Below are 27,866 nucleotides of genomic sequence, written 5' to 3'. Positions count from 1 at the left end.
ATATGAAAACCCTAAATGAACAGCAGTAAGTATAGAGGGCTAATTTTAGATGATGTTACTAGAGACGAAGAAGATATAGATGATTTAATCTTTAAAAGGATACTGTAAAGAACATATAATATTTATTTAGGGAATGAAATTTAGAGGAAATTGATAGACAGAGTTTAAAGAGATTCGGTAGAGTGCGCCAACAATAAAAGACGCACGGACGCAAAGTTGAAGAGGTGTGTGAATTGTACGTTCCTCGCATGGCCCCACCAGACAAGTCGAGACCCTTCTCACGAGGACCAAACGTGCAGTGCTCTCCTCATCAATCAACAACATTTATAGCACGATACAACAGTCCAATAGGGTAGACCGTGCGAAAAAGACATGCCACCAGAAATGGGAAAATTTTCATACCGAATAATAACCACCCGGCACCACGTACAGAGCGCGTATCTCGAATTTTTTGTTTTTTAGCCCCTTTCGAGACAAAAATTTACGTTTAGACCCCCAGAAATTTTATTTGCACGTTTGGACTCGAAGCTCGGCGTCATAGGCGCCACAGCCTATGGCGCCGAGCTGTGTGACGTGGCAGTCCGCATGGCACCTAGCTCGGCGCCATAGATCTTGGCGCCGAGCTAGGAAATACCCGCAAACTACCTTTCTCTCTGCGCGTTTCTTCTCTGTTCGAGTCATTCTACCGCAAAACCCGCCGCCGTCGTTCCCAAATCGCCGCCGCCCGCCCAGCTCCGGCCCGGCTCGCCGCCGCCCGCCCGCCCCGCTCCGGCCGGAGTGCCGCCGAGCTCCCTGCCGCCCGGAGTGCCGCCGAGCTCGCCGCCACCCGCTTGGCTCCGGCCAACACTCGGCCACCGCGCGCTAGGGACCGGCGCTCGCCACCGCGCTACGGTCGGCCACCGCCCGCTCCGGCCCCGGCAGCTCCCGCCCCCACTGCCGTCCGGTATTTTTTTTAATTTCTTAGTTTGTAAACTGTTAGCTATTGTTAGTGTTTAGTAATTAGTTAGCTATCCACTTATTTATTGTTTAGTAAATAGTTAGATATTTTGTTGTTAGTGTTTATTAAAATAGTTAGCTAGTTTCTTGCTTAGTATATTGTTAGCAGGTCAGGTGGAGATTGGACCATCTCAGTTGCAGGATGCTCCTACAACTCAGCCATCACAGCTGACACCACGTAGAAGGCGTCCACGAGACCCTTACACTCCAGGCACCGACGCTCTTGGGGCCAAGGGCAAGGGTAAGACTAGGAGGAAATGAATACTTTTGTGATGTTGGTCTTATCCTGAAAACTGTGTGATTTGGACTCATGCTGGAGACGTTGTAATATGAACTATGTTATGTGTTTTGGACTATGTGTTGTGGACATTGTATTTTGGACTTTGTTTGTGGACATTGTATGAAGAACTATGTTCTGTGGATGTTTTTATATTCGATGTTATTTTGTGATGTATTATATGTTGAAATGCTTATATGTCTTATAATATGTGATTATTTGAACTGTGGTTGTTAATAAAACAAGGGGAATTCTTGCAAATTTTTTTTGTGAATTGTAAAAAACATAATAAGCAATAAGTAACGCATCTTTAGAGTTCTAAATTATTTTTGATACGTAAATACTACATAATAGGCTACAATTCTTCAGTCTGAATCACAATCTATGAGTAACTCATCTTCGGAGTCATCCGTCGCGCAATCCTCAACGACAACCTCATTCCACTTGCTGCATTGTCCTGCATCACACTTGTCACCAGTTCTCTTGTAATAATTGGCTTCTGCTTCATCAGCAGCTTGGGAGAATAGCTCATCCTCAGCCTCAGCCTCATCAGACTTCTTCTTGTAATAAGCTGCCTCTACCTCTTCGGCGGCCTGAGACATAAACTCATCATCTTCCTCTTGAGCACGTAATCCTGCCTCAGCTAGTGCGATGAGCTCACTCAACCTTGATGTGTCGTCCTCCTCTTCTTCATGTAATCCTGCCTCTGCGAGAGCGATAAGCTCACTCAATCTAGATGTGTCGTCCTCCTCCTCCTCCATCAGCTCAACCGTTGCCATTTTATCCTGAACATATCTCGCATGCGCCTCATCGGCCAAATAGTTTACGCCGCTTCCAATTTCTGCAAATATAATGAGAAAAATAAGTTAGCAAAGTCAAGATAAATAAATTGTACTAACAAAATTATAATATCATTTATCTCACTTACTTCCCTTGAGGCGATCAGCAAGATTATCCAACATCTGTTTCTCGGCTTGAGCCGCTTCCCATTCCCTTGCATCCTGTGCTCTCTTCTCATCTGCCGCCTTCAACCTCCTATACTCTGCACGCTTCGGGCTATCATAAAAGGCAGATTTTGCTTCCCTACGCATGTCGCGTATGCGATCGTTAATGTACGAATCGACGAGCCGAGATCCACAACGCATCTTTTGTCCCATTATTCTCTTGGACTCTATTGTGCACATCACCTATCCTTTGTCGTCGTAACTCTCCCAACTGCATTTCCTCGTCTCCTACAAAAAAATAGTAAGTACCGCTATAACATTACAGCTGGTGCAAAAAAATACCAACCTCATCGTAATCGACCATATGTCCACAAAAATATCCAACACCAAGCTCCGAAGGAACTAATCCATACTTAGCTTCAATACCACATTTGCAGAGTACTGGATCAAATTTAACCTCTTCTTCCGCCCACCCGTTGTATCTCTTTTCCTTTACCTCTGGCTCTGGCCAATGGGACAAAGGACCATACAACCACTCTCTGAAACGACACTTACGCCACCCGTATGGCTGCAGGAGAAAAAATTAGTAATTTATTGTAAATAAAAACTAGTCCATACATTTAGCGTATCAATGGGCTCACATAATCAATGTTCGGACAACAGAACTGCTTCTCATAGTCTTCGTCGATGACAGCACGGTCTCCACAATCGCATCGAGGCGGTGAGTCCATCCGTCTTTCTGTTGCTACCTCCTTCTCCGCATCCGTCATTAGTGGAGGATTCAGGGGAGGAGGTACCCAACGCTTAAAACGCTCATGACTGGTCTTTCCACTCAACCAATTAACGAAAAGAAGATATTGAGGGTCAAATTTATCAGGACCATCGATCCACTGGAAAAAGAAACACCTCTGATGTCCCTAAAATAATGGAAAGAAGCACTATTACATATCTACAAAATAATGAATGCGAACAAAATTAAGTGACAAGTTATAAGCTACGTACGTCCAAACTGCCACAAAGGTAGTAGCAGCGAGCAGCCGTGTCTGGATGTTGTGATTGATGTACCCAAGCCAGTATGTCACAGTCACAGTTAGGCACGGGGAGTTCAGGAGGAACAGGAGCATCCTTACTAGATACGTCCGGATATAACTCCCGAGGACGACCTCTCTTCTGCCACAACGCCTCTCGGTACATGTCTTTCATCTAATAAACGATTATAATTATCACTTGTACCTATTATGCTTTATAATAAGTTTACACAAACTAATAATCGAAATGATAATATAATAGGTGTATACAAATTATTAAACTAACAACCCAATATACAAAACGAATCAGTTGGACATCATACCTTGGTCTACGAAGTAACCAACTCAAATCTTTGAATCCAGCAAATTTTGACGAAGTTTGGAAATGATGAAATGAGATGAAATGCGCTGCTCTCGGCCAGCCGCGCGGGCGTTTTTATAGGAATTCGTAGCTCGGCGCCAAGATCTGTGGCGCCGAGCTACGAGGCCGCGCCGCTACCACGTCAGAGCCAGGTCAGCCCTAGGCGCAAGTAGCCGTTGTTGCCACGTCACAGCTCGGCGCCATAGGCTGTGGCGCCGAGCTGTGTTACCTCGGCGCCACAGCCTATGGCGCCGAGCTTCGGGTCCAAACGTGCAAATAAAATTTCTGGGGGTCCAAACGTAAATTTTTGTCTTGAAAGGGGCTAAAAAATAAAAAATTCGGGCGCGTATCAGTGTATCACGTGGGAACCGTCTTGTCATGCGATCACTGACTGGTGGGCCACAATCGCATACTGTCGCGTGTCGGCAGCGGGGTGCGGGGAGAACGGAACATTTTCTCGCATGTTTCTTCCGTGCCAACCCACACGGCCACACACCCACACCCACACCCACCGTCCACCGATGGTGTGCGCAGCAGCGGCGGCGCGGTGGATCCGGTGGCGATGGCGATGGCGGGTGCGCCTGCGCCGTGCGCAACGATTCGCGGGCACGCATCCTCGGGTCCCCGACCGCCGCCACCCAGCTGAGCCGCGTATAGGGGTGAAAACAGACAGGATATCCGAAACGGGTACCGGATACGGGTGCTGATTTGGAACCATTTTTCGAATATGGGTACGGGTATTTTTATATTCAGAATGGATACGGTTAATAACCGGATAGTACAAATTCGGACTCGGATCAGATACGGAACGAGTACTACCCGGTAAATACCCGGATATTCGGGTCGAATTCGGGGGTTTTTCTTTTTCTGCATAATAATATAGTTATAAAATCATAACTTTTACATATGAAATCAGATGAAGATAATGTTTATATGAAAATTGTAGAGCTCGAAAAGATCTATAACTTTGTAGTACAACACATTTTTGTTTAAACATATCTTTAGGCCAAAATCATTGAAATAATATCTAAATTTATATCAAAATAATAGACTTTATCATTTTCATGTGGAGACTTAAGATTATCTCCATGTGGGAACTTAGGATTATCTTTTTATAAACTATTTATTAATATTGGTAACTTATTTGCAATTTCCGGTCGACGCTACAATATTTTTATGAATTTAATTGTATTTTGATGATTTTCTACAACAATAAATTAATAATACACCAAATAGCCTAAAAAATCATGAATTTTTACGGGGACACAACATATATCCACATATAGTTCTCAAAACATATGGACTATAAAATCCACAAGATATTGGTGTTTCTTCCATTCCACTCCCACTTATTGCGTGAGTTACATGTGAAATCATTTTATGTATCGAAGTTTCAACATAATTAATATTTCACTTATCATTTTCATGTGGCGACTTGAGATTTTATTTGAATAGAATGTTTATTTGTTTTGGTAAGCTTTTTGCGATTTTGGGTCAAAACTAGTGTTTTATGAATTTTAATTATATTTTGATGATTTTATGTAGAAAGTAATTAATAATGTACAAATAGCCTCAGGAATCTATGAAATTATACAAAGGTAAAACATATGGCCACATATAGTCATAAAAAATAATGGGACCATAAAATCCACAGGATGACAACGTTTCTTCTATTTTATTTCCACTTATTGCGTGAGTTACACGTGAAATCACTCTAAGTATCCAAGTTTCAACATAATCAATACTTCACTTTACCATTTTTATGTGGGAACTTGAGATTATCTTCTATTAAATTTTTATTAGTATTAATTTACTTGCAATTTTATGGTCGAACAAGAATATTTTATGATAATCAATTAATGCATTATCCGACAAGTATCCGATATCCGATCAAATAATATCCGTATCCGTCACTTATCCGTCCGGATAAATATCCGGTCCCTGTATCCGTATCCGTCCCGTTTCTAGCTATCCGTATCCGATCCCGAATCCGTTTTAAATACATTAGGATAGAATACAGGATGAGCTACTATCCGTCTGTATCCGCCCGTTTTCACCCCTGGCCCACGTAGCGCACGCCCACGGCACGCATTATGGAAGAAGTTTTTTTGTTCTTAATCTTTATGTAAAAAAATCTACTAAATTTTATTTTCAAAACTAACTCGTCAGCTCTGCACTATTCGTACGTATCTGTCGCTGGAAACAGGAGTACAGGACCTCTCGTCTGGTAGTCTCGCTCTCCGCCGGAATTAGTTATGCTCGCTTTGTGTGATAACCTGATTCAAGATCTATATAAGGAGATGATTAATTATCTCTACCCCTTAAACCCACCAGTTAAAACTATGCTAAGTACACCACACCCAACATCCAACACACTCATACAAGTGCTAAATCCACCCAACGGATTATCTCCAGACAAATCCAACTTACATAAACCAACGTCCCAGATCAGCCTCCCAACGTATTTGCTCTTACTGAAACGCATCCGACGAACAATCTTCAATGGACCATCCTCAGCGCACTTGCTCTCACGCACACGCTCACCCGCAGTGCGTCTTTCTCTGCCCATCCATCGGCCACAAGAAACCGCCCAGTCATAACTCCCAGCGAGAACACGGATCTTGCCCAGCCGCCGTCGACGACACCCTCGCTGAAACGATCGTCGAGGAGACCGCAAGAGTCACGTCCTTCATCACGACGAACGCTCTCGCCTCGGACGTAATCGGCCACGAGAAATGCCACCATCCACTCCAGCGACTGCGCCATGGTGTACGCGCGCATGAAGGAAGACCCTTGGAACTCCATCGTCATGGGCGCAGCCACGGGCGGGTTCCTATCTATGCGCCAGGGCATGGGGGCCGCGGGTCGATTCACGCTCATGGGCGGCATCCTGCTGGCCCTCATTAAGGGCGCCGGCCTCATGCTCAACCGTGTCCTCGTCCTCGCTAACCCACCTCTGCCCGCCAACGATCCCAACCTTACCGCGACCATATGCGGCAACCCTTTCCCAGGCCTGCCGCAGGCGCCTCCGGAAGCGACGACCTCTAGCGGCGCGGGTGGCTTATTCGGGGACTGTTTGGCAGGAAGGAGGAGGAGAAGAAACCAAGTGCAAGCGGGGGCAAGTCGGAGATCTTGGAGAGCTTCGACACGCCCAGCAGTCTGATACCATCGTTCGAGTATAATTGAGGAAAATGTGCAATGTGTAGTTAATTGCAGTTTTGTTATCATATCACTTGAAAGTAATGCTACTTGGAATATTTACAGAATAGTACGTAACATTAGGTAATAGATGATTTTTTACTAATTTAATGAAAAGGGAGCCCTTGTACCACAGTTCTTTTGATGCATTGGCTTACAAGTTGCTTGTATGCAGGATTTTTGTTCAGAACCTATACCATGACAGGGTGCTATAACACAACACCTCATGTGAGGCAGTGGTATGGATTCTTATCCAACAGCTCGGTTAAATACATGGTTTATTATAGTGTTCGAACCAAAAAAGAGCTGCCGGACGGTCCGGCCCTGAGGCCGGACGGTCCGCGGTCCGGACAGTCCGCGCCTGTGGGCCGGACGGTCCGCGCGTGCGCAGAACAGATTAGGGTTCCGAGTTTTGTGCTACGGTTGTTAGCTATATTCGCGGAATTAGCTCGGAATCAGTTGTGTAAAGGGTCCAGCCCCCCTCCTCTATAAATAGAGAGGTCTACGGCCGATTTGTATCATCAACAATCGAATCAATACAACTTTTATTCGCATTTTATCCTAGGAGTAGTTCTAGTCTAGTTTAGGTTTAGCCTCCCAATCCCCAAATTCTTCGTCTCTCTTCGGCTCTACGTCGATTAGAGGAGTCTAGGTCGGCCGGCCCGAGCCTAGACACCACCTAGGATCTCTTCTCCCCGACGGGGTCCCTCCCGGGAGCGAGATCCAGGCGTCGCCGGCGACTTCCGCCGTCTCTGCGTACGCGCGGACCGTCCGGCCGTCAGGCAGAGAAGCCCTAGCCGCGCACCAGGCTGCGGACCGTCCGGCCCCAGGCCGCGGACAGTCCGCCCCTGCGCAGAGAGTACCACCGCGCCTCGCACCAGGCCGCGGACCGTCTGGCCCCGCGCGTGGACCGTCCGCCCCTGTGCAGAGAGCACCGCCGCCGGTTCTTCTTGAGTATTTGGCGCTCCGAAAAGGCGTCAACATACTTTTTGGCGACTCCGCTGGGGAAAACACATCTAGGCTCATCAAATCGGCCCTTAATGGCCGGTTCAAGGGAGAGCTCTGATATTTCTCCAAGCAACATCATAGAGCCGACTTGGGAAACCTTGCCGGCTGACGAGCAGCTGCAGTTTGAGGAGCACAAGGAGCGGATGATCCAGGAGGCGAAAGCAAAATTCTTGGCCAACTTCAAAGTGGACAGGAACAACAGGGTCGTCCGACATCGGGCGACGGATCCGGCTTCGCTCCAACCCACGCCAGATATCCCCAATGTAAGTAATACCAACGAGCTACAATCTCTTAGAAATTATGTAGAAGAGCAGCGCGAACAAATGCAGAACATCATAGGGGGTATGCAAAGCGATGTTAAGAGACTAGTACGTGCATTCGATAAATCTAACATCGCAAATTTTCCTTCACACGAGGTTGAGTTAGGAGGTAACACGCGTAACACATCGGCTACAGGTTGTCACGACCAGTCACAACCCCTTTATGGGATGCCGATGGACACATACCCTGAACAACCGCAAATCGGCAGCAAATCAGCCGATCTGCACATGCCCGGACCCTCCGCACGTGAGCGTGGACCGTCCGGGCCAACAACAGTCGGGCCTATTTTTAATGAGTTACCTAGATATGCGCCCGAACCACCACACGCGACACAGAAACTAAACTACCCAGTCGGACCATCCGCGTACAACGACGGACGGTCTGCACATAATCACGGACGGTACGGGCCAATGTCCGGACAGTCCGCGCATGACCTTTTTGAGGAGGATTGCTACCTGAATCATCACCCGTCCCAGCAACACTTCCCATCGCACTATACAATGCATCAACCTATTAATTCGAGATCTAGAGCCCAGGAAAACTTTCCGGCCCCACCTAGAAGGTCGGAAAGGAACGATCAAACACACGAACCATATAGGGCAAATGGCAATGCACCACGTAGCTCAAACCAATGGGGGGAACGACAACATACCAACATGCAACCAACCCCACCTATGTTTGACCAGAGAGCTGGTGGTCTCGCACCGGCTGCCATTGATATAGTAAGGGAAGAAATAGCCGGGGCGTTCCGAGATAAGCTCGGAGTGAGCATGGTCCCTGGGGGGCAATCATATCGGAAACCTTATGACAGCCGATTTGATCACCACCCATACCCACAGGGAACCAGGATACCCGAATTCACAAAATTTTCGGGTGATCAAGGAAAGAACACACGTGAACACATAGGCCAATTTTTAGCACAATTAGGAGAGTTGGCCGACACAGAGGCATTTCGCGTACGTTTATTTTCATTATCTTTAACAGGAACTGCGTTTGCATGGTACACCACTTTACCTCCTAATTCCATTTCATCATGGGAGGATTTAGAACAAAAATTTCATGATCATTTTTTCTCCGGTGACTATGAGTTGGATTTGATAGATTTAGCGTCGTTGCGACAGACAAAAGATGAATCGGTTAATGATTACATCCGGAGATTCCGAGATACAAGAAACCGATGCTTTCAAATTCATTTAGCAGAGAAACAGCTAGTAGGATTAGCTTTTAATGGTCTGCGATATTATTTAAAAGAAAGATTAGAAGGCATCCAATTCTTTACACTAGCACAATTACACCAGAGAGCTTTGGCTTGTGAAAGCCGAAGCAAAGAAACTACTAAAACAATTCGTCACAACATACATGTAGTAGAATGCGACCAAAGTAGCTCAGAAGACGAATCAGCAGAGGTGTATGCTGCTGAAATGGTTTGGCCAAAGCAGGCCAAATCTTCGGCTTGTGCCTCCTTACAGCCGGTTCAAAAGAAACGGCAAGAGGAGGTTAAGTTTACATTTAATGTTGGTAAGTGTGATAGAATATTTGATGAATTACTCAAAAATGGCAACATTAAAATAAATCACACTGTTCCATCCGCCGACGAGCTAAAACGTCGTGCATATTGCAAGTGGCATAACTCATTTTCTCATGCCACTAATGATTGTAATGTATTCCGTCGACAGATTCAATCGGCCATTAACGAAGGACGATTGAAATTTCAGGAAATGCAGGTGGACACGGAGCCCTTTCCAATGAACATGATTGACTTTGAGGGCAAGAAAGTCCCGACTCGGCCAAACACAGCCGATGAAGGCAAAGGCAAAGAAATAGTCATCGACAATGCAAGAGAGGCCGGTGGGAATCATAAAACTTCTTGCAGAAAAGTGGTGGCAGAGAAGACTCCTGATGGAGGGGAGACCTTGAAGGTGACCATCACAGCCTCTGGCACTGGGGGGCAAACACAGACAGGGAGACAGGCGCAAGAACCCATTTTGCGCATCGCGGACGGTCCGCCATCCAGACGCGGACGGTCCGACGCTTCTCCGGACGGTCCAGTGAACTCCAGCGGACGGTCCGGCCGTGCTCAGGACCCGCAGCAACCACGTACCTTCAAACCACGACGACCCGAGATAGGTACGTGGAAAACAAATACATTTAAAGCAGCTGGTCGGCTGATCAAGCCTGGCCCGACTTTCGATCAATTGTTGTCTAAATACGTGAAAAAGAAGGCCGGTCCCAGTAACCGGCCACCAAAGCGACCCCGCTCAACCATTCATGAGCAACGTCAGGTCAAACCGATTGGACCACCTCACCAATCGGAAGAAATGAAAGGTCCTATTGTACAATTGAGACCTAACATACCGACATGGACCCCTCCACCCCCTTATCCATCTATGCCATATCCATACACATACTTACCTCCACCATATGTCCCAAATCAAATGTGGGGCATGCCACCATATCCACTTGGGATGCCACAGTACCCCGCCTGGGGGGCACCCCAAACATCCGTTTTTGATAGGTTGGCGCCGCCAGTGCAAGACCGATTGAGCGCTGCTGGATCTGGTCACCAGGCACAGGCCCAACAAGATTGCCGGATTACTCAGCCTCCTAGGCCGACCAATCCGGCAGGGGGGCATATGCCTGTAGCAACTCAAAGAACAACGAAAAAAGACATCATCAAAATAGGCACTGCAGATGTTGTCATACAGGGGGATAATAAAGGGCCGATGATTTTTGGTGAATCGGCCAACACAACCAAAAAGGATACGGCTATCGTCAAAACAGCCGATCCAAAATACTCCATGCCTCGATGGTGCCCGGCGGGATTGACACGATCCCAAAAGAGAAAATTACAGCACCTAAGAGTGAAGGAGAGCCAGGAGAAAGAGGCGGAAAAGATATTCAATGACACGCATCCACTATACCCGCCACCGCAAAAGAAATGGAGACCAAAGGCCGTCGAGAAAAAACAAACGGCCACGGAAATAGAAAGTCAACCTGCACCAGGCGCGGACCGTCCGGCCCCTGCGCACGGACCGTCCGGCTTTCACCAGGAAGTGTCTGGACAACCTGCACCAGGCGCGGACCATCCGGCCTCCGCGCGCGGACCGTCCGCCGTTCACCAGGAGGCCTCCAACGACACGACAACATCAATGGAGGAGGACGACCTGCTGGGAGAAGACCTGGTCGACTACGAGGCTTCTCCAGAACGCCCAGGTATGGATGTAAATATTATTACATTTTCTGCCGATTGTACTATTATCGGCGACGATGAACCTGTTGTTGCCCAGTTTGATTTTGGTCCTAAAGAAGCCGCCTTTACTAAACCAAAAGAATCGGTAAATCATTTAAAGCCGCTCTTCGTGCGCGGCCACATTGATGGGACACCGATTGCTAAGATGTTGGTAGATGGAGGGGCGGCTGTAAATCTAATGCCTTATTCATTATACAGAAAATTAGGTAAACAAGATGACGAACTTGTCAAGACCAACATGACCCTCAGCGGTGTTGGAACTGATAGTTCGATCAAAGCCAGGGGAGTCACGTCCGTTGAATTAACCATCGGGACTAAGACCCTTGCTGCTGCATTCTTCGTCGCTGATGTAGAAGGAAATTACAGTTTAATCCTAGGCAGAGATTGGATTCACGCCAATCAATGTATACCTTCTACATTACATCAAATGCTGATACAATGGGTAGGCGATGACATAGAACAAGTACATGCTGATGTATTGGCCTGCATCGCTGTGGCCGATGCCCCTATACTCTGGACTTATGAGACTGCTACATGTCTCACAGGAGTAGACTTTTCTGATTATCAATTCATAAGTATAGATAAGAAAGGTTTCATTCCTGTAATGCTAGAGCCGATGGAGAATCGGCTAAATCCTAAATAAAGCTAAATGATGAATACACACAAAGTTCATGAGTCTTTGGTCACGGACAGTTCGGCCGCCAAGGCCGGATGGTCTGGTCTTTCACAAAAGGGTTCGGATTTTAAGACCGAACATATATCACAGCAAAAGGACAGTATTACAGACGATCCGGTCCCCGAGACCGGAAATTCCGCCGTCACACAAAGATCTTCTAATTCTTCTGTGGGGAACATGATAGAAGAATTTAGAGATCTTGATAAACTAGGACAGGGGTTTACATCGGCCGATCCTTTGGAGGAGATTGACATAGGGGATGGTAAAACTCCAAGGCCGACTTTTGTGAACAAGACCCTGGAGACCGATCCTAGAGATGAGATGATCGGTCTATTGAAGGAATATTCAGATTGCTTTGCTTGGAATTACACTGAGATGCCTGGATTGAGCCGAGAGATCGTAGAGCATCGGCTGCCTATTAAATCTGGTTTCAGACCTTTCAAGCAAAGAGCTAGAACATTTCGTCCAGATCTTCTCCCACGCATCAAGGACGAAATCCACCGGCTGCTAGAAGCTAATTTTATCATACCTTGCAGATACGCAGAATGGGTCTCCAATATTGTGCCGGTGGAGAAGAAGGAGTCAGGTAAACTTAGAGTATGCATTGATTTTCGCAATTTAAATAGAGCAACTCCTAAAGACGAATATCCCATGCCCATAGCCGACACATTAATCAATAATGCATCAGGAAATAGAATTATTAGCTTCCTTGATGGTAATGCCGGATATAATCAGATTTTCATGGCCGAAGAAGATGCGTCTAAAACGGCCTTTATATGTCCAGGCTTCATTGGTTTATTTGAGTGGGTTGTCATGACATTTGGTCTGAAAATGAACCCACGTAAATGTGCTTTTGGAGTGTCGGCTGGTAAGTTTTTAGGATTTGTCATACATGAACATGGTATAGAGATAGACCCTGACCGAATCAAGTCTATTTGGAATGTAGGACCTCCGACCTGCAAGGTCGAGGTACATAGGTTTCTCGGCAAGGTGAATTATTTGCGAAGGTTTATTTCTAACCTAGCCGGGAAGATTGACGCGTTCACCCCTATTCTTCGGCTTAAGAATGATGCCGAATTCGCTTGGGGGGCAGAGCAGCAGGAAGCATTTGATCTCATCAAAAAATACTTATCTTCGGCTCCCGTATTAAAAGCACCACGAGCAGGAGTACCATTCCGATTATACATTGCAGCTGAGGATAAGGTCATTGGGGCTGTTCTGACACAAGAAACTGAGGGAAAGGAGCATGTGGTAACATATCTAAGCCGAAGGCTGGTGGATGCTGAAACAAGGTACACTTTTATTGAAAAGTTATGCTTATGCTTGTTTTATGCATGCACCAAATGTAGATGCTATTTACTGTCTAGTCATTGCACTGTTTCTGGTCAAGCCGATGTGATCAAATACATGTTGCATAACCCAATTATGAGTGGTAGAATTGGTAAGTGGGCTTATGCACTCATAGAATATGACTTGGCCTATGAACCATTGAAATCTATGAAAGGCCAAGTCATAGCGGATTTCATTGTAGAACATCGGGTTAATGATATTCATGAACTAGACATGTTTTACCTCACTATTACTCCTTGGACTTTATATTTTGATGGATCGGTTTGCAATGAAGGTCAAGGAATTGGCATTGTGCTTGTTTCACCAAGTAATGTCTCCTTTGACTTCTCTAGCCGATTGAACACTTATTGCACTAATAATCAAGCTGAATATGAGGCCCTCCTATTCGGTTTAGAGCTTTTAAATGGTATGGGAGTAAAACATGTGAAGGTATTTGGTGATTCTCAGCTAGTTGTCCAACAAGTGTTAGAAGAATATCAATGTTTTGATGGTACTCTAAATAGTTACCTTGAGAAATGTTGGAGCATAATTCATTCTTTTGACGAATTCAGTATTCGGCATATCTCTAGAGTTGAGAATCATAGAGCTAACGATTTGGCACAAGATGCATCAGGTTATCGGATAAAGAGAGGGAAATTTCACAAGACCGAAAATCTGATAACCAGTGTAGAGCCAAATTCCCAGGTCGCGGACCGTCCGCGTGATGGCGCCGGACCGTCCGGGGTTACCAGAAATGTTCTCTTAATCAATTCGGCTGACAATGAAGCCGATGCAAGCGATTGGAGGACACCTATACTTAATTATTTACGAAATCCTAATATCAAAACAGATAAGAACATTCGGCGAACAACTTTCAAGTATGTTTTGATGAGTGATGAACTTTACCGCCGAACAGTCAATGACATTCTGCTTAAGTGCTTGGGCCTAGATGATGTTATATTAGCCATGGCCGAAGTACATGAAGGGATTTGCGGTACTCATCAATCAGCTCCAAAGATGAAGTGGTTGTTGCGAAGGTCTGGTTTTTATTGGCCTAACATGATAGCTGATTGTTTCAAGTACTACAAGGGTTGCCAAGTGTGTCAAAAATTTGGTGACCTACAGTTGGTCCCTGCAGCCGAATTACATCCTATTATCAAGCCTTGGCCTTTCAGAGGATGGGGATTAGACTTTATTGGAGAAATTCATCCTTCATCATCAAAGGGGCATCGGTTCGTGTTAGTTGCCACTGACTACTTTACCAAATGGACTGAAGCCGTTGCTCTGAAAAACATGACGCACAAGGAGGTAATTGAGTTCATAACTAAGCATATTATTCATAGATTCGGCATTCCCCAGACCTTGACTACAGATCAAGGGACTTCTTTTATGTCAAAAGAGGTACGTGAATTTGCTGAATTATACAGAATTAAACTACTTAATTCATCTCCATATTATGCTCAGGCCAATGGACAGGCCGAGTCTAGTAATAGGACATTGATTAATTTAATAAAAAAGAAGATATCTGATAATCCTAAACATTGGTATAAGATTTTGTCCGAAGCTTTATGGGCTCATAGAATATCTAAACATAGTGCTACTAAAGTATCTCCTTTTGAGCTTGTATATGGGCAGGAAGCAGTATTGCCTGTGGAAATAAGTTTGAATGCTGTCAGATTCGCTAGACAAAATGATCTAACTGTCACTGATTATTATAATTCAATGATGGATAATATTGATGAGGTGACCGACAAGAGGGTGATAGCTTTGGGAGCAATAGAAAAGGACAAGATTATGGTAGCCAGGGCCTACAATAAGAAGGTCAAAGCAAAGTCATTTCAAGTAGGGGATCTGGTGTGGAAGACCATCTTACCTCTAAGGAATAAAGACCGGAAGTTTGGGAAATGGTCGCCAAGCTGGGAGGGTCCTTATAAAGTAAAACAGGTAATGTCTGGTAACGCCTATTTGCTACAAACATTACAAGGCAAGGATTTACCAAAGGCTTTGAATGGGCGTTTCCTCAAACAGTACCATCCTAGTATGTGGCAAGATGCCTAAGAGAATCGATGTGATCACATCGAGTTAGTTGCTTCTGGTTCGCCCAGCTCCACCAAAAGGCAGGGGGGCATATGTTCGAACAAAAAAAGAGCTGCCGGACGGTCCGGCCCTGAGGCCAGACGGTCCGCGGTCCGGACAGTCCGCGCCTGTGGGCCGGACGGTCCGCGCGTGCGCAGAACAGATTAGGGTTCCGAGTTTTGTGCTACGGTTGTTAGCTATATTCGCGGAATTAGCTCGGAATCAGTTGTGTAAAGGGTCCAGCCCCCCTCCTCTATAAATAGAGAGGTCTACGGCCGATTTGTATCATCAACAATCGAATCAATACAACTTTTATTCGCATTTTATCCTAGGAGTAGTTCTAGTCTAGTTTAGGTTTAGCCTCCCAATCCCCAAATTCTTCGTCTCTCTTCGGCTCTACGTCGATTAGAGGAGTCTAGGTCGGCCGGCCCGAGCCTAGACACCACCTAGGATCTCTCCTCCCCGACGGGGTCCCTCCCGGGAGCGAGATCCAGGCGCCGCCGGCGACTTCCGCCGCCTCTTCGTACGCGCGGACCATCCGGCCCCAGGGCGCGGACCGTCCGGCCGTCAGGCAGAGAAGCCCTAGCCGCGCACCAGGCCGCGGACCGTCCGGCCCCAGGCCGCGGACAGTCCGCCCCTGCGCAGAGAGTACCACCGCGCCTTCGCACCAGGCCGCGGACCGTCCGGCCCCGCGCGCGGACCGCCCGCCCCTGTGCAGAGAGCACCGCCGCCGGTTCTTCTTGAGTATTTGGCGCTCCGAAAAGGCGTCAACATATAGATTCTAAAGGCCCAAGAAATTGGATCCCTATGAATTGTGGTCTGTTCCTTGTCTCCTTGTCTTACTATTCAGGGTTTGAAGGGAAGAGGGTGAGCTTCAACTTCAACATGCAATTCTTCAATCTTCTTTATGCTACAGAACCTATTCATTTTGTTTCTTGACAATCATATCTTCCATATTTAAACCAGTGGTCGATGCATAGTACTAAATGACTTTGACTTATAAGTATCCCACCAAACTTATACATCTTAATTAACATGTTGTTCTCTACATTCTTATTATCATGAACTAATTAAATTTGTCTATATATATAACATGTTATTTTAATTTGTAGGGATTTAATAGGCTATATTATTATTAACTTTATGCACGATTCACGATTGGAGTGGTATAAGGTTATCATGCATTTGCACCGTTAGTAACTTCATTGTCTGAAATGGAAATGTTATGATGACCAAATTCTTGATAGAATTATTGAAGTATAGGGACAATGCTAAAGACAACATCCCATCAGAAATACAAGAAATTATTAAACACATCGGGATTTAGCTAGTTTTTAGATATATAATAGATGTGATGTTATTTGCATTGATACTCAACTTTATTTCGATTTGTCGTAGCGTTAGCAAGATTTTGCCACGATACTTAATGTTTAATCTCTTTATTACCTTTTATATTTGTTAAGTCATTAGCACACACGAGCACCTCACTGTTATTTCTATCTCCTATATAATTCACCGGTTTTAACTTTGCAAAATCAACCTAACCAAATCACCCCACACCATAACCTCCCCTAAATCAACTAAACGAACTGCACCCACACATTAACACACTCTTAAAACTAATAGTTCAGATCAATTAACCTTTCTCTCTCCAACTCAAACCGAGATTACCCTTCCTCCCTCATCTATTACATACATGTTGACCCCTACCTTCCCCCTCACCGCGACCCAACCGCTAACTCCCCGTCCCTCTCACTCGTGCTGCTACTACTGACCCTCTCCTCTCTAGGACCGTAGCGTTAGCACGGGTATTAGACTAGTACACTATCAGGATCTTCTTATTTGTTTTTATCATTTAGTATATTTAGTATATGTAAACCATCAAATCTAAAATGTTAAATTAATTAATAGGTAAGAATATACAAAATGCATCTCATGTTGGGTCTTATTTTGTGTGGTGCATTTAATATAAAATTTGATACTCAAAATATATTTGAAATTTGAACTCGTAATTGGGAAAATATAGGAGAACAAGGATAAAAGAAAAGGAGAAAAGAAATAGAAAGATAAAAAAGAAAGGAGAAACACCACAACTGGGCTGAAATCGTTCTTTCTCGACCCATGTCGGACTCCACCTGGCCAGCCCAACGGGGGCACCGCGCCCCGTCGTCCATCACGTGACTGTCGGGCCAAGCTCGTGAATCTGTTCGAGTAAAAAGGAGGCTCTTCTTGCTAGCCTATGGGGCCGACAGTTAGCGCCTCAAGACACGCCCCTGCGCTAGACGCCGCTTCCGCTGATTCATGGGACCACTCGTCCACTGTTTGATCGCATACTGTTAGCAAACCATTTTAAGTTAGTTATGTTTTATTTGTTTTGTTTGTGTTGCCATCAAATACTAAAAGGGGAGATTGAAAGGTACATGTGCCTTGAGCCATTTTTATAAATGTTTTTGTTGTTACCTCCTGATTGGGGTACCCACTCCTGCTGGGTCAAGGTGGGACCCCTATGGTTGTCTTTGGTCACATGATCATAGGCGGCCTACCCTGGCTTAGAGTCTAGGCCTATCCGATGGGCTAGTCTCCACAATGGCTCTTTGGATCCCCGGTGGGTGTGGGGGGGGGGGGTGGTCTGGGGCTGCCGCATGTCCCGAAGAATAAGGACTCTTTGTAGCGACGCCCGAGGGCTGGACCCTCGTGTGTTAGTCCCAGACACCCGCATGTGGCATCCAAACCTTCGACCTAAAGGGGTCCAAGGATGTCGTGTGTCCAGGCCTGTGCGGGAGGGACCTAGACTCCTCTAAGCACCATCTAGACCCTCGGCTCAGGGTGGAGACCCGGTGCTACCATGTGTCCTATGGAGCGTGACGTAAGTTGTCGGTTGGAATCTAAATTAATCATATGACAAGGGCCACCTGCATTTAATGCGGACAGAGTGCATCGCTATTCACACCAGCGATAGGTGGCGCGCGCCTCACATTAAATGCAGGACGCGTGTGCAGCCTACAAGGTCTATGCCGAGTCAGAAACCCACGTGTTACCAAGGCAATGCCATTGACTCAATGCGTGCATGGGCGCCCTTCATCATGACTCCTACTGTTCCCCATGCGTTGCCGAGGCGAAAGGAAACAGACGAATGGGACAGGACGACACTGTCTGTATTCCTCCTACACTCACCTACACTGCAACCTACGTCGTAGCCTTTGCCCACATGCCATCAACACCAGACAGAAGACAAGATTGCCTAGAGAAGATCTTAGTCCACCAGCCACACTCTTACTCCATGATCTCTTTGTTTTCCTGGGCCCACTTGTCGGGACTCATGCTCTATGTACGCTCCTCTCTTGGGCTATAAAAGAGAGGGCACACTCAGTAGAAAGCAGACCAGCCTGAAGCAGTTTAGGCCGAGACGGCTCATAGGACATTCACACAAAGACTCCCTAAGACATAAGCTTTCTCAAGCTATTAGCAGTACAACTCATAGTGGAGTAGAGTTTTAGGATCCAGCGGCCTGAACCATTCTAAATCCTTGTGTGTTCTTGTGTTCATCCTTCTCTATAGGCTAACCTCAAGCCCCCTCCTCATCTTAGGATTAGGGCGGGTGTTATCCGCAACCCGGCTGGAGACTACCTCTGATAGTTTTGGTGATTAATGACCAACACGGCAATGTGGACTAACACGTTTACTAAGTGTGATTATATAGGAATTAAATTCAAATAAACATAATTTAAGCTGGAGAGCTCAAATAAGTTGAAGTTACATGATTTAGACTGGTTTGGGTTGTCGCTAGGAATATTTGTCTAAGTTATGGGAACACTATTGGAGAATACGAAACTGAAGGACTTGTGAGGCGATCCAAGGGGGGTGAATGGGAACCACTAAAAATTCCTCAACTTGTGAGCATCGTGACTTCATACCAATCTTCCACACGAACCCCATAGGACACAAAACAACAAAGCATTGTGCAGTTCAATCTAGTGTCGATTGATTGCACCAAAATACTAGAGAAGGAACTGCTCAACTGTATGGAAAAAACCAAAAGCAGAAACACAGAAAAACTCAAGGGACAATGTCGCGTAGAAGAGCGGCAGTGCCAGGGAGTGGCAGTGCCGCGTAGGCAAATTTGCCCAGAATCTCCTCAAACTTCACATGAAACAAGCACAAACTAAAAGGAGTTGTTTTGTGAAGTATGAACGTGAACAAATTATAACTCCATGCATATATCAAAAACCCCAAGAAAAATGGGGTTATGTTGGGGTTTTCTCAAATAAACTCAAAACAAGATCAACTAGGATCATGACCACAAACTACTCAAACTGGGTAAATGTAGTGATCCAAAGAGTGTTTCTCACCCCATAATAATCCCCAATAGCAACCTCAACTCAAGAACTCAATGGTTCTTTCATAAATTGAAAGAGAAGGAACGGGAAGGAGTAAAGGCAAATTCAAATAAAAAACTACAGCACATACAAAACTGAGCACATGATTTGAACCAACTCCGTGCATGGATCTGGCCACCCTTTCTTCAAATGATGAGTTGAAGATTACAAGAAACATAAATGAGAACAAAACATGTAGTGTAGCACCCCCAAATCCTATTTTGGAATCTTTAAACCTTCTTCAAAAAGATTTGAGTTAAAATATATTTTAATAAGTGATGAGGACATCACTCCCATACAAACAATGCATTGACCGACAACATGAGCACGTGCACGATAGCTAAATCTCCAGGTTTGTTCTAACCTAGTCAATTGTGTTTTAGAGCTTATGCTTGGTGTCATGGATATTTTGATGATTAGGAACCTTGGAGAGGACCAGCAAGGACTTAGGAAAGGCCAATATGTCAAGGAGGAGAAGCTAGGACGTTCACAACAAGAGAAAGCCAAGTCCGACTCAACTTTGTCTCCACCTCGGCGTCCAGGACTAGTCTGCACTAAAATGGATGCCCAGGATGCATCCGAACTCCGATTAGCTTGGACTTTATATGGATAAAAAGCTAAGGATATAGATTTTCCAACCCAACTAGAACCAACTTAACCTTCTGTCACACCCGGTTGTGTAAGGCAAACCGAAGGCGAACCATGTACGTGCTAGGATCAGAAACTCACGTACACAACGATTACATAATTAGACATCATCACACATTGCTAAAAGTAAATAGTGGAAAGGTACTTTATTACATCAAAATGTCCAAGACATCCATAGAGTCTATAACTTAGTCATTAATATCATCCAAGTGCGGAATATGAAACATAGTAGATAAGTCCTTCACAGGCAGCTGACTGGGGGTTTGCCACTAACATAACTAGAACTCGTCGTAGTCCTGTAACTCCTCAAAGTCCTCCATGTTGCCTGCATCTCCTCCTAAGCACTAAATACAGTGGGGACAACCTGGGGTGGGGTGGTTTTTAAAGCAAGAGTGAGTACACATCAACGTACTCATCAAATGTCCCGTTTGGCCAAAGTGGACTAGCTATATGTGGAGTTAAGGTTAAGCAGTTGCTTTTAGTTGGTCAAGTATTTATTACTAATAGTAGAGCTAAAGTTTAGTAATAAACCCAGTTATTACCCCAAATGTACTCCCTCCAAGAGGAAATACCAGAGATCATAATTATAACCATCATCATTAAACATCATCATGAAAGTTCTTCTAATCAAAGAGGATTCCAAGGCCGCTCTTAACCATGAGCACGACTAATATACCAGTTTCTAACACTATGTAGAGGTTTCACACTTTACCCACAAGTCGTGATTCTCATTCCGCCCGAGGTTCTAGCCTCCCCATTGATCACTACCAAGGTGACCTAGCAGGGTCTCACTACGTAGCCTTTACAAAGATTCCCCAGAGGTCATAGCTGCCCGTTAGGTTTCTCCAGTTTGATAAACACAATACTTCTCCCCACAGGAAGGGTGACTAACAAAACCAAATCAAAGAACCTCTGCAACCAGCCTCGGCAGAGCAAGTACTGTGCCCGGACCCCATTGACGACACTACGACGAAGCCAACTACACCTCAGGTTCCTCTAATTAATCAGCTAAGGGCATCCCATTCCACCCTCATGGTTGTACTATTATTGAAAGTCGCTTAGAGGGGGGTGAATAGGCGAAACCTGAAAATTATAACTCTAAACACAAACTAGATCCCTTGATTAGTGATTGGAACAAGATGCTCAATTATCAGAATGTAAAACTAAGTCCCTTTCTTGTAAAGAGTGTTGCTTTCAAAGAATGCGGAATTAGCAAATCAATGCAACTAATAAGTTTATGGAGTATAGAGCAAGGGGGCTTAGATAAAAAGAGGAATAACACAAGTTCTTTCTTGCAAGGCGTTGCTTCTCTAAATGAGAATTTAACTTGAAGCAACACAAAACAATATGAGCAAAGAATAGTGCAAAAGAACTTAGAGAGGGAAAACAAACGAATCACAAGCAATAAACACAAGAGACACGGGTAATTTGTTTTACCGAGGTTCGGTTCTCGAGAACCTAATCCCCGTTGAGGAGTCCACTAAGGACGGGTCTTTTTCAACCCTTTCCCTCTCTCCACCGATCACCAAGACCGGCGAGTGCTTCTTCTTCTTTGTCAACAAGAGACCGAAGTCTCCGCAAGGCCAACCACAAAGATAAGGGGCTCTTGCTAGCTTTACAATGAATGGGAGTCAAAACTCCACGCTCAAATGATCACGAGATGTAGCACACACTTTCTCTCAATGAATCTCAAAAGGCACTATTGCTAAACTCACACGAGTAGCTCTCTTTTGCTTGATCTCTCTTTTGTGGCACTTGTATTGCTTGTGGTGGCCTAAATCTTGTGTATGAGATAGATCAATGAATGGAGGTGGTTGGGAGGGCTAGAATTTGTCAACTATATGACTTGGAATGTTGCTTGTGCTCCCCTTCGACAAACTAAACTTATACATCTTAATTAACATGTTGTTCTCTACATTCTTGTTATCATGAACTAATTAAATTTGTCTATATATAACATGTTATTTTAATTTGTAGGGATTTAATTAATAAGCTATCTTATTATTAACATTATGCACAATTCACGATTGGAGTGGTATAAGGTAATCATGCATTTGCACCGCTAGGAACTTCATTGTCTGAAATGGAAATGTTATGATGACCAAATTCTTTATAGAATTATTGAAGTATAGGGACAATGCTAAAGACAACATCCCGGCAGAAATACAAGAAATTATTAAACACATCGGGATTTAGCTGGTTTTTAGATATATAATAGATGTGATGTTATTTGCATTGATACTCAACTTTATTTCGATTTGTCGTAGCGTTAGCAAGATTTTGCCACGATACTTAATGTTTACTCTCTTTATTACCTTTTATATTTGTTAAGTCATTAGCACACACGAGCACCTCACTGTTATTTCTATCTCCTATATAATTCACCGATTTTAACTTTGCAAAATCAACCAAACCAAATCACCCCCACACCATAACCTCCCCTAAATCAACTAAACGAACTGCACCCACACATTAACACACTCTTAAAACTAATAGTTCAGATCACTTAACCTTCCTCTCTCCAACTCAAACCGAGATTACCCTTCCTCCCTCATCTATTACATACATGTTGACCCCTATCTTCCCCCTCACCGCGACCCAACCGCTAACTCCCCGTCCCTCTCACTCGTGCTGCTACTACCGACCCTCTCCTCTCTGGGACCGTAGCGTTAGCACGGGTATTAGACTAGTACACTATCAGGATCTTCTTATTTATTTTTATCATTTAGTATATTTAGTATATGTAAACCACCATATCTAAAATGTTAAATTAATTAATAGGTAAGAATATACAAAATGCATCTCATGTTGGGTCTTATTTTGTGTGCTGCATTTAATATAAAATTTGATACTCAAAATATATTTGAAATTTGAACTCGTAATTGGGAAAATATAGGAGAACAAGGGTAAAAGAAAAGGAAAAAAGAAATAGAAAGATAAAAAAGAAAGGAGAAACACCACAGATGGGCTGAAATCGTCCTTTCTCAACCCATGTCGGACTCCACCTGGCTAGCTCAACGGGGGCACCGCGCCCCGTCGTCCATCACGTGACTGTTGGGCCAGGCTCGTGAATCTGTTCGAGTAAACAGGAGGCTCTTCTTGCTGGCCTATGGGACCGACAGTTAGCGCCTCAAGCCACGCCCCTGCGCTAGACGCCGCTTCCGTTGATTCATGGGACCACTCGTCCACTGTTTGATCTCATACTGTTAGCAAACAATTTTAAGTTAGTTATGTTTTATTTGTTTTGTTTGTGTTGCCATCAATTACTAAAATGGTAGATTGAAAGGTACATGTGCCTTGAGCCATTTTTATATATGTTTTTGTTGTTACCTCCTGATTGGGGTACCCACTCCTGCTAGGTCAAGGTGGGACCCCTATGGTTGTCTTTGGTCACATGATCATAGGCGGCCTACCCTGGCTTAGAGTCTAGGCCTGTCCGATGGGCTAGTCTCCACAATGGCTCTTTGGATCCCCGGTGGTGGTGGGGGGGGTCTAGGGCTGCCGCATGTCCCGAAGAATAAGGGCTCTTTGTAGCGACGCCCGAGGGCCGGACCCTCGTGTGTCGGTCCCAGACACCCGCATGTGGCATCCGAACCTTCGACCTAAAGGGGTCCAGGGCTGTCGTGTGTCCAGGCCTGTGCCTGAGGGACCTAGACTCCTCTAAGCACCATCTAGACCCTCGGCTCAGGGTGGAGACCCGGTGCTACCATGTGTCCTATGGAGCGTGACGTAAGTTGTCGGTTGGAATCTAAATTAATCATATGACAAGGGGGCACCTGCATTTAATGCGGACAGAGTGCATCGCTATTCACACCAGCGATAGGTGGCGCGTGCCTCGCATTAAATGCAGGACGCGTGTGCAGCCTGCAAGACCTATGCCGAGTCAGAAACCAACACGTTACCAAGGCAATACCATTGACTCAATGCGTGCATGGGCGCCCTTCATCATGACTCCTACTGTTCCCCGCGCGTTACCGAGGTGAAAGGAAACAGACGAATGGGACAGGACGACACTGTCTGTATTCCTCCTACACTCACCTACACTTCAACCTACGTCGTAGCCTTTGCCCACATGCCATCAAGACCAGACAGAAGACAAGATTTCCTAGAGAAGATCTTAGTCCACCAGCCACGCTCTTACTCCATGATCTCTTTGTTTTCCTGGGCCAACTTGTTGGGACTCATGCTCTATGTACGCTCCTCTCTTGGGATATAAAAGAGAGGGCACACTCAGTAGAAAGCAGACCAGCCTGAAGCAGTTCAGGCCGAGACGGCTCATAGGACATTCACACAAAGACTCCCTAAGACATAAGCTTTCTCAAGCTATTAGCAGTACCACTCATAGTGGAGTAGAGTTTTAGGCTCCAGCGGACCGAACCATTCTAAATCCTTGTGTGTTCTTGTGTTCATCCTTCTCTATAGGCTAACCTCAAGCCCCCTCCTCATCTTAGGATTAGGGCGGGTGTTATCTGCAACCCGGCTGGAGACTACCTCCGACAGTTTTGGTGATTAATGACCAACACGACAATGTGGACTAACACATTTACTAAGTGTGATTATATAGGAATTAAATTCAAATAAACATAATTTAAGCTGGAGAGCTCAAATAAGTTGAAGTTACATGATATAGACTGGTTTGGGTTGTCGTAGGAATATTTGTCTAAGTTATGGGAACACTATTGGAGAGTAGGAAACTGAAGGACTCGTGAGGCAATCCAAGGAGGGTGAATGGGAACCACTAAAAATTCCTCAACTTGTGAGCACCGTGACTTCATACCAATCTTCGACACGAACCCCATAGGACACAAAACAGCAAAGCATTGTGCAGTTCAATCTAGTGTCGATTGATTGCACCAAAATACTAGAGAAGGAACTGCTCAACTGTATGTAGAAAACCAAAAGCAGAAACACAGAAACACTCAAGCGACAATGTCGCGTAGAAGAGCGGCAGTGCCCAGGAGTGGCAGTGCCGCGTAGGCAAATTTGCCCAGAATCTCCTCAAACTTCACATGAAACAAGCACAAACTAAAAGGAGTTGTTTTGTGAAGTATGAACGTGAACAAATCATAACTCCAGGCATATATCAAAAACCCCAAGAAAAATGGGGTTATGTTGGGGTTTTCTCAAATAAACTCAAAACAAGATCAACTAGGATCATGATCCAAAGAGTGTTTCTCACCCCACAATAATCCCCAACAGCAACCTCAACTCAAGAACTCAATGGTTCTTTCATAAATCCAATGAGAAGGAACAAGAAGAAGTAAAGGCAAAATCAAATAAAAAACTACAGCACATACAAAACTGAGCACATGATTTGAACCAACTCCGTGCATGGATCTGGCCACCCTTTCTTCAAATGATGAGTTGAATATTACAAGAAACATAAATGGGAACAAAACATGTAGTGTAGCACCCCCAAATCCTATTTTGGAATCTTTAAACCTTCTTCAAAAAGATTTGAGTTAAAATATATTTTAATAAGTGATGAGGACATCACTACCATACAACAATGCATTGACCGACAACATGAGCACGTGCACGATAACTAAATCTCCAGGTTTGTTCTAACCTAGTCAATTGTGTTTTAGAGCTTATGCTTGGTGTCATGGATATTTTGATGATTAGGAACCTTGGAGAGGACCAGCAAGGACTTGGGAAAGGCCAATATGTCAAGGAGGAGAAGCTAGGACGTTCACAGCAAGAGAAAGCCAAGTCCGACTCAACTTTCTCTCCACCTCGGCGTCCAGGATCAGTCTGCACTAAAATGGATGCCTAGGATGCATCCGAACTCCGATTAGCTTGGACTTTATATGGATGGAAAGCTAAGGATATAGGTTTTCCAACCCAACTAGAACCAACTTAACCTTCTGTCACACCCGGTCTTGGAAGGCAAACCGAAGGCGAACCATGTACATGCCAGGATCAGAAACTCATGTAAACAACGATTACATAATTAGACATCATCACACATTGCTCAAAGTAAATAGTGGAAAGGTACTTTATTACATTAAGATGTCCAAGACATCCATAGAGTCTATAACTTAGTCATTAATATCATCTAAGTGCGGAATATGAAACATAGTAGATAAGGCCTTCACAGGCAGCTAACTGGGGGTTTGCCACTAACATAACTAGAACTCATCGTAGTCTTGTAACTCCTCAAAGTCCTCCATGTTGCCTGCATCTCCTCCTGAGCACTAAATACAGTGGGGACAACCTGGGGTGGGGTGGTTTTTAAAGCAAGAGTGAGTACACATCAACGTACTCAGCAAATGTCCTGTTTGGCCAAAGTGGACTAGCTATATGTGGAGTTAAGGTTAAGCAGTTGCTTTTAGTTGGTCAAGTATTTATTTTTAATAGTAGAGCTAAACTTTAGTAATAAACCCAGTTATTACCCCAAATGTACTCCCTCCAATAGGAAATACCAGAGATCATAATTATAACCATCATCATGAAAGTTCTTCTAATCAAAGAGGATTCCAAGGCCGCTCTTAACCATGAGCACGACTGATATACCAGTTTCTAACACTCTGCAGAGGTTTGGACACTTTACTCACAAGTCATGATTCTCATTCTGCCCGAGGTTCTAGCCTCCCCATTGATCACTACCAAGGTGACCTAGCAGGGTCTCACTACGTAGCCTTTACAAAGATTCCCCAGAGGTCATAGCTGCCCGTTAGGTTTCTCCAGTTTGATAAACACAATACTTCTCCCCACAGGAAGGGTGACTAACAAAACCAAATAAAAGAACCTCTGCAACCAGCCTCGGCAGAGCAAGTACTGTGCCCGGACCCCATTGATGACCCTACGATGAAGCCAACTACACCTCAAGTTCCTTGGTTGTAAAGACTATGCCCGGACCCCATTATCGGAGTGTAAAACTAAGTCCCTTGCTTGTAAAGAGTGTTGCTTTCAAAGAATGCAGAATTAGCAAATCAATGCAACTAATAAGTTTATGGAGTATAGAGAAAGAGGGCTTAGATAAAAAGAGGAATAACGCAAGTTCTTTCTTGAAAGGCGTTGCTTCTCTAAATGAGAATTTAACTTGAAGCAACACAAAATAATGTTAGCAAAGAATAGTGCAAAAGAACTTAGAGAGAGAAAACAAACGAATCACAAGCAATAAACACAAGAGACACGGGTAATTTGTTTTACCGAGGTTCGGTTCTCGAGAACCTAATCCCCATTGAGGAGTCCACTAAGGACGGGTCTTTTTCAACCCTTTCCCTCTCTCCACCGATCACCAAGACCAGCGAGTGCTTCTTCTTCTTTGTCAACAAGAGACCGAAGTCTCCGCAAGGCCAACCACAAAGATAAGGGGCTCTTGCTAGCTTTACAATGAATGGGAGTCAAAATTCCACGCTCAAATGATCACAAG

At 44.8% G+C, this 27,866-nt stretch overlaps 1 pseudogene; it reads left to right on the top strand.

Moving 5' to 3' along the window:
- The first annotated feature begins 553 nt into the window (after positions 1-553).
- On the top strand, positions 554-6,792 carry LOC103655948 (mitochondrial import inner membrane translocase subunit TIM17-1-like; annotated as a pseudogene).
- The last annotated feature ends 21,074 nt before the right edge of the window (positions 6,793-27,866 follow it).

This window comes from Zea mays, chromosome 4 (assembly GCF_902167145.1).
Source record: "Zea mays cultivar B73 chromosome 4, Zm-B73-REFERENCE-NAM-5.0, whole genome shotgun sequence".
Taxonomy (NCBI): Eukaryota; Viridiplantae; Streptophyta; class Magnoliopsida; order Poales; family Poaceae; genus Zea; species Zea mays.
The sequence above is the reverse complement of the archived record's forward strand: the minus strand, read 5'-3'. Positions and strand labels throughout refer to the sequence as shown.